Here is a 7,654-nt window from a genome sequence, read left to right on the forward strand (position 1 = left end):
TGTTGACCTTAAACTTAAGGAAGTCAGTAGGTTCTGTATTTTTTTTTTTTTTTTTTTTTTTTGAGACAGAGTCTCACTCTGTCGCCGGGGCTGGAGTGCAATGGCCGGATCTCAGCTCACTGCAAGCTCCGCCTCCCGGGTTCACGCCATTCTCCTGCCTCAGCCTCCCGAGTAGCTGGGACTACAGGCGCCCGCCACCTCGCCCGGCTAGTTTTTTGTATTTTTTAGTAGAGACGGGGTTTCACCGTGTTAGCCAGGATGGTCTCGATTTCCTGACCTCGTGATCCGCCCGTCTCGGCCTCCCAAAGTGCTGGGATTACAGGCTTGAGCCACCGCGCCCGGCCGGTTCTGTATTTTAAAGAAGGGTTCGGGAGAAGTTACATAGCAAAGATCATGATGCTTTACAGCAGTCCTGGGGAAAAGACACTACCGACTTGCCCAGTGAATCTCTTTATCCTTTTGACAAAGCCAAGGAAATCAGACTGGAGGTTTGGCTTCACCAATTTTCTAACTAAAATATCTGAGTTAGAGAAACCTAAAGCTTTTGATTATAAAGGAAATTGTTTCCAAGCTCTGATCCCCTTCCCATGGATTTGGCAGGGAAACACAATATAACATTTTTGGAGTTAGGAATTTTCAGTAGGAGTTCTAATAAATTACATATCTCTGTACAAATATATTACAATTAATAACAGTTGATCCTAGTTAGGATAATGGATTGTAACCAAAGATTTATTCATTTGAGATTAGAAAAATTTCTAATCTGAGAGGACCTTAGGAATTATACAGCCCAATGCTGTAATTTAATGAATGAAGAAATTGCAATGAAAGATTTTAGGTGATTTTTCCCAATGTCAGACCTAACAAGTGTCAGAATCATGACTAGAACCTACTTTTTACCACTTAGTCTCATGATCCATATATTAAAACATCCTACCTCTTGCTTTCATAATCATCAGTGAATGACTGAATCATTGATTGAATCACTAATGATTGAATTATTGATGGCTCAGGGTAAATTTTTACTTGTGCATTTGTTATATGAAAATGGCATGCTTAATTTCAGAATCTAAACTGAAGTGTTCTCTCTGAAGTGAAGAAATAATCTGCACTGGTACCTTGTGGTTGTTTCCTACCAACAAGATCAAAAACATCTTGTGATATGGTTTGTTTTTGGATCTGTGTCCCCAACCCAAATCTCATGTCAATTGTAATCCCCAGTGTTGGAAGTGGGGCCTGGTGGAAGGTGATAGGATCATGGGGGGTGGATTTCCCCCTTGGTGCTGCTCTAATGATAGTGAGTAGGTACTCACAAGATCTGGTTGTTTAAAAGTGTGTGGCACTTTTGTCTTTTCTTCTCTCTTTTCCTCCTGCTTTAGCCATGTGAAGATGTGCCTGTTTCCCATTTGCCTTCCACCATGATTGTATGTTTCCAGAGGCCACCCCAGACATGCTTCCTGTATAGTTTGTGGAACCATGCACCAAGTAAAACTCTTTTCTTTACAAATTACCCAGTCTCAGGTATTTCTTCATAGCAGAGCAAGAACAGAATAATATATCTTGTTTCTGATTATGTAAAGTTTTGTTAAACAGGCTTATCACACAAGTTTTCAATTAGTCATAGAGTGAATGCAATTATGTATTTTTCTTATTTACAATAGACATATTGTTGTGCCATTTACAGAGTTTCTAAAGAACGATCTTTTCCAAAACTCTAATAATATAACATGAAAATTGTTGGCCGGGCGCGGTGGCTCAAGCCTGTAATCCCAGCACTTTGGGAGGCCGAGAAGGGCGGATCACAAGGTCAGGAGATCGAGACCATCCTGGCTAACCCGGTGAAACCCCGTCTCTACTAAAAAAATACAAAAAACTAGCCGGGCGAGGTGGCGGGCGCCTGTAGTCCCAGCTACTCAGGAGGCTGAGGCAGGAGAATGGCGTAAACCCGGAAGGCGGAGCTTGCAGTGAGCTGAGATCCGGCCACTGCACTCCAGCCTGGGCGATAGAGCGAGACTCCGTCTCAAAAAAAAAAAAAAAAAAAAAAAAGAAAATTGTTATTGACCAATGTTCAAGGACCACAATTTGCTTTCAGTAAAATTTCAGTGCTCCCTTCATTTTAGTAATCTGGAAACTATATAAACTCTATGTTTAAATATTATTTGTTCATCATTTTGATGGCTGAATGTTTAATTGCTACTATTCCTTGATGCATATCATGTACAATTCCCAAATATCAAACTATAATAGTAAGTACCCCAGATATTTTAATCCCCGTTTACTATAATTCTATACCAATTTCATTTCTTATATATTAGTAAGTGTATTTTCTGTCATTGTAATATAGCTGTGAACTAATTATTAATATTTATCCTATAATAGTTTCAGGAAGTCCACCAATCCATAGATTTCTTTTTAATGAGAAATACTATAATTATAAAATATCTTGGTTAATAAAAATTCTAGGTCCATTTTATCTCACTATAGGCATCATCCTATCTCTAACAATCTGATAGGTGGTTATCCACAATCAGGTGTATTTCAGATTCCATTCTGTTCTGATTGTTAGAAAAGCACTTGCTCTTCTAATTTCTTATCATAACTTCAATGCATTGGATTTAGTTCGGTATTCGAGGTAACAGAATAAGTCTACCAATTTTTTTTTTCAAAGTGATGAGTTTTTTATTTTCAGTGTTAGGCATTATTTATATTATACTTGTATTTTCTCTTTTCCAGGTCCTGACATGATGACGATAACAATTCCTGATATTTACAGAGCACCTACTATGTACCAGAAATGATTCTATATGCTTTAGTTAACTTAATTTCCCCCAACATACTTGCAAAGGTGACATCAATATCTCAGTTTAATATATGAGAAAACTGGGACTCAGTTTCTAAAAGTTATACCAGCTAACAAGTGGCAAGCAAGAAGCAAACTCAGGTTTCTCTAGCATTAGAGTCAAATTCTTCCCACCACATACTCTGTCTTTTACTCTATGTCATGTTTATTTATCCATTGTTCTTATGACAGAAGTCATCATTGGAGTTCTTTACTCTCAGTGCTCCTATTAAGTTTTTCTTTCTCTTGGGCTGATATTTTTGCTGTATAATCCATTTATCTATATATTGATATTGCTACTCTAATAAAGAATTCCATTTTAATAAAATTTTCAGCTTTCAACACAAAGACGCTGTTAAAAAGTAAGAGTTGCTGGGCCCTGTTCTAACTAGCTTTTCCAAAATCTCAGTTATTCTTTTATGCTGTACATATTTAAGAACTTTTCAGTAAGTACCCCCAATCTCCCCCAAATACCAATGTGGTTACTGTGGAGACATAAATGTAAGTTAGAAAGCAGTCAGGCCCCTAATTGATACCGACAGTCAATTAGTGCTTCAAAGGAGCTGGCTCAGTTTTTGCACATAGAGAACATGAGAGAAAGAGTATAGTTTGTTGTGGCATAATCTCTGTTGCTTCATTGTGGACCAGAGGTATATATGCTACTAGATGGTTTCTACAGAAAACTAAGCAAGTTTCTCACTGGTTGCTAATGGGATGGTAGCATTATGGGAAACAATGATATTGTGTGATTTGAACCCATTAGTGTTCCCTTTCTAAAGTTCCAGACTGAACCAACTCTGACTCTGTTCAGGTCAAAAGTCTTCTTAATCTCTATGTTGTGCTGATCAAACCTCAAACTGTCGGGTCATATTATTTCCATTGGGCCAGTTCTATTTGTGATTAATTAAAATTTCTTCTTGATTGCATACAGTTCTTTTAAATGTATAATCCCTTTATTGTGTAGCGAATTGAGAATATGGTCCTAATTTAAAAACAAATATTCATGTGGGCCCCTCAGTATGATGTAAGCCACCAATTTCAGTAAAGGAAAAAAAGAAAAATAAAACATTTTACTATTTTCGCATGAGTGTTTGAGTGCAATAACAAAGAGAAAAATTATACTTGACTTGCCTATCATTGTAGATTGCAAGCATTAATTAAAGGGAAAAAATACTTTATATAAATAGAATGCATGTGTATTTTTATCCAGAGGTATTTTAGTGTTAAAAATATATAAAAGGTGAGACTATATGGAAAAATTTAAAAGGTGTCAGACCTTTTTCTCATTAGACTATAGGCCTTCAGAAATTCAGGTTAATTTTCCTTAAGGTTAATCTATAACTTTAATACCAAATTAGTCTGAAGTTTCTCTCTCTCTCTCTCTGTATAATTTTGTTGTGATTTATTACATGATTTTTATATTGTGTTTATTATGAGGGATAGGATATCTTTGTTATTTTATACATTTTCTCCCTGCCAAGGAAATATAGAATCTGTATGAGTTAAAGTGTTTGACACCAATCTTGTATTACCAAGAAGGTTGTGAAACATTCACCCTGTACAAAAATAAACCTGACTTTTCTTACCACAGAGGGCTCTCCCAAGGCGGGAGGTGGGGTCGGGGGGGCAAAATATATACATGTAAATAAAGCAGTTGAACCAAACAGTCTGGAAACCTAGTGTATTGCTGAGAACTGCTAAGTTGGCAGTGGGCCAAGTTGGTGGGGCAACCTTTGAGTCTCTGTGCGAAGGGTAGTTAGGAAAGAGATGAAAAGAAAAAGAGAAAAAAAAAAACAGAAAAGGAAAGACAAAAGGCAGGAAGAGGTGGAGAAGCAACTCTCAGAAAGGGGCTAGCAATCAAAGAAATCTGGGAGATTCTTAAGGCCTGAGAAAAGGAAAGCTTATGAAACGCTGGAGAGCTCTAAGATGAATGAGGGAGAGAGCTCTGTTTGCAGATGTGCTAGCAAAGTGCCTGGTGGGTCTACAGAGGTCACGCAAGGAACCCAACCCTTTGCTCCTGCCAAGGCTGGTCACTGGCCCAAGTTCAGTGTAAAGTGATAATATACAAAACGAATGCAGAGTACATTTGTGATAAGACTTATCATGGAAAAGAGTCTGGCATTTTTTTTTTTTTTTTTTTTTTTTTTTTTTTTTTTTTTGAGACGGAGTCTCGCTCTGCCGCCCAGGCTGGAGTGCAGTGGCCAGATCTCGGCTCACTGCAAGCTCCGCCTCCCGGGTTCACGCCATTCTCCTGCCTCAGCCTCCCGAGTAGCTGGGACTACAGGCGCCCGCCACGTCGCCCGGCTAGTTTTTTGTATTTTTAGTAGAGACGGGGTTTCACCATGTTAGCCAGGATGGTCTCGATCTCCTGACTTCGTGATCCGCCCGTCTCGGCCTCCCAAAGTGCTGGGATTACAGGCTTGAGCCACCGCGCCCGGCCGAGTCTGGCATTTTAATTAAATATCAACAAAGATTCTTTGCTTGGCCATACATTAGTCAGGCTTCTGAAACTTCTCCTAGGCCCATCTGTGTACTTCCTTGTAAAACTCAGTTTTAGGAAAGAATCTTGGTAAGTTAGTTTAGTAAGAACCCCAGAGCCCCATCCTTGGTATCTGATCATCCTCAATGTCTAATCAGGTTCTTCATATCCACCATCTAATCACTCCAGCCTGTTTTCAGCAAAAATCCTGTTAGGTCAGTTTAACCAGAATCCCCTTTATCCTTGAAGTTTCCTCTTAGTAATTTTCCATCCACTGATCTCCGAGTCTGCACCTTGTCTATAAATTCTCACTTGCCCACACTATATTCAGAATTGAACTCACACTCCCCAACTGCAAGACCCTATTGCAGTGGTCCCTGTGCCTATCCCCATGGTCCTGAATGAAGTCTCCCTTACCATGGTTTAGCAGGTATCATTGGGTAATTTTTCTTTAGCAATGCCATATGCCCCCGAATTGAGTAGTTTTGAAGCCGAAAAATAAAAGAGCCCTGTCTAAGCAAATCAAAGTTTTGAGTGAAGGAGAATCTGTTCATAATCTTTGCACTGAGACATTGCCATGGCCCCATGTTGTACAATATATTAACATTATGAAAGAAATTGAGAAGAAAGTATTGTTTGACTAGATTATCTATTCATAACAGAACCCAAGACGGCTCTGCTACTTGCTAGTTTTGAGACCTTGAGGATATTATTTAAACTCTCAGTACTTTCATATGTTCATGTGTAAGATGTATATTTAAGATTATCCAACTCATAGGATTAGATGATTTAATATTTGTGAAGCATTTAGAGAAGAGTATGGTGCACAGGAATATATAGTGGTTTACTTGATTTAAATAATAAAGTTAGTTTTTCATAAAATTAACTTCTTTTCTCTATCATTTATACACCTATACAAACATAACAGTTTCTTTACAGGACATTATATTTATTTTTTTCTTCCAAATTCTTATCCAAAAGGACTTCCTGGTTTCACTGAAGGGCATTCAACTCTACCTTTCCTTAAAAATAAAAATCTTTAAACAGAAAAAAAGAAAAAAAAACTTTATAAAACATAAAGTCTTAAGTAATCACCCTGTACTGCAGACTTCAGCCTGAAATTAGCACAAAGACATTTTTTAAAATGGGAAATTACTTCATACCATTCTTTCTTCCAAGTGTGAAGTCTTCTGTAGTATCTTCTTGCTTTTGCTTACTCTCTGATACCCTTGGATAGTTTTAAAAATATTTTGTCCAAAGTGTATAGTTATATCAATGAGAGATTAGTCCAGTAGAAACTTATCTGGCCTCCACTGGAAGCAGAGCATTCTGCATTCTATTCTAATGTGATCGAGTGGAAGGGATAGGACCTCTTTTTTCTCGTATTTTTGGTGACCATTTATTGTCAACTTATATGTATAAATTAGGCATTAAAGCTGAGTACAAGTTCTAAGAGTATGGAATATGCCGTCAATGGGCAACAAAGTGATGTCCAACCTATGTTTTGGGAATTTCTAAACATCAGAATGTGGAGGTATTTCTTCTGGAACATTAAACTTCTTCAGAGAAGGACCTTTTAATTACCAGTCTGGAGTATTGCCAGGCTACCAGCAAATGTGACATAGGTGTGGAATGGGAGCTATAAGTCTTAATGTTTAGGATATAGACATTTATATGACTTCATATTTTTACTTAGACATTTATGTCTATCCTCCTCTCTGTTTAGAGAAACTGATTTTATAGTAATCCCAGTGAAATTTCCCTAGATAAAATATATAATCTCTCCTAAGGAAGGAAAACATGCAAGCAATCTAAATGTATATGATAAAGGTACCTGAAGGTCTACCTTCTTCCAATAAAAAATGTCAAATAATCTACCTGTGTCGAGCCCTTTTCTCCAGCTTTATGTTCCAGGGTTTATTATGCTCACTATTTAATTTTCTATGATTTTAAAATAAATCAGCATCTGGTTTGATCATGCTCTGTAAGCATTTACTTTTGACCTTCTTTTGGTTTGGAGTATCATTTACCATTTCCATTTTAAACTTGGGGGGATTATAGGTCTTGACAAATTGTAGCAAATATGTCATTTGTTATTGTGTTTCTTGTTCACTTTTTCACAATGGTGATTTTTAAAAGAAGCAGGTAGATACATTTTGCATTTCCAAACTCCTTTTGTTATACTTTTAATCAACAATGTAGTTGATTCAATAAATTGAACTACTTTTGAGAAATCAATGAAATTCTAGTGTATGATTATTGACAAAATTTTAAGTGAATTCCAACTTTTTCCATCATGGGTGTTGTTATGGTTTGGCTCTATGTCCCCACCCAAA

Source organism: Trachypithecus francoisi, unplaced genomic scaffold (genome assembly GCF_009764315.1).
Source record: "Trachypithecus francoisi isolate TF-2019V2 unplaced genomic scaffold, Tfra_2.0 Lachesis_group18, whole genome shotgun sequence".
Lineage (NCBI taxonomy): Eukaryota > Metazoa > Chordata > Mammalia > Primates > Cercopithecidae > Trachypithecus > Trachypithecus francoisi.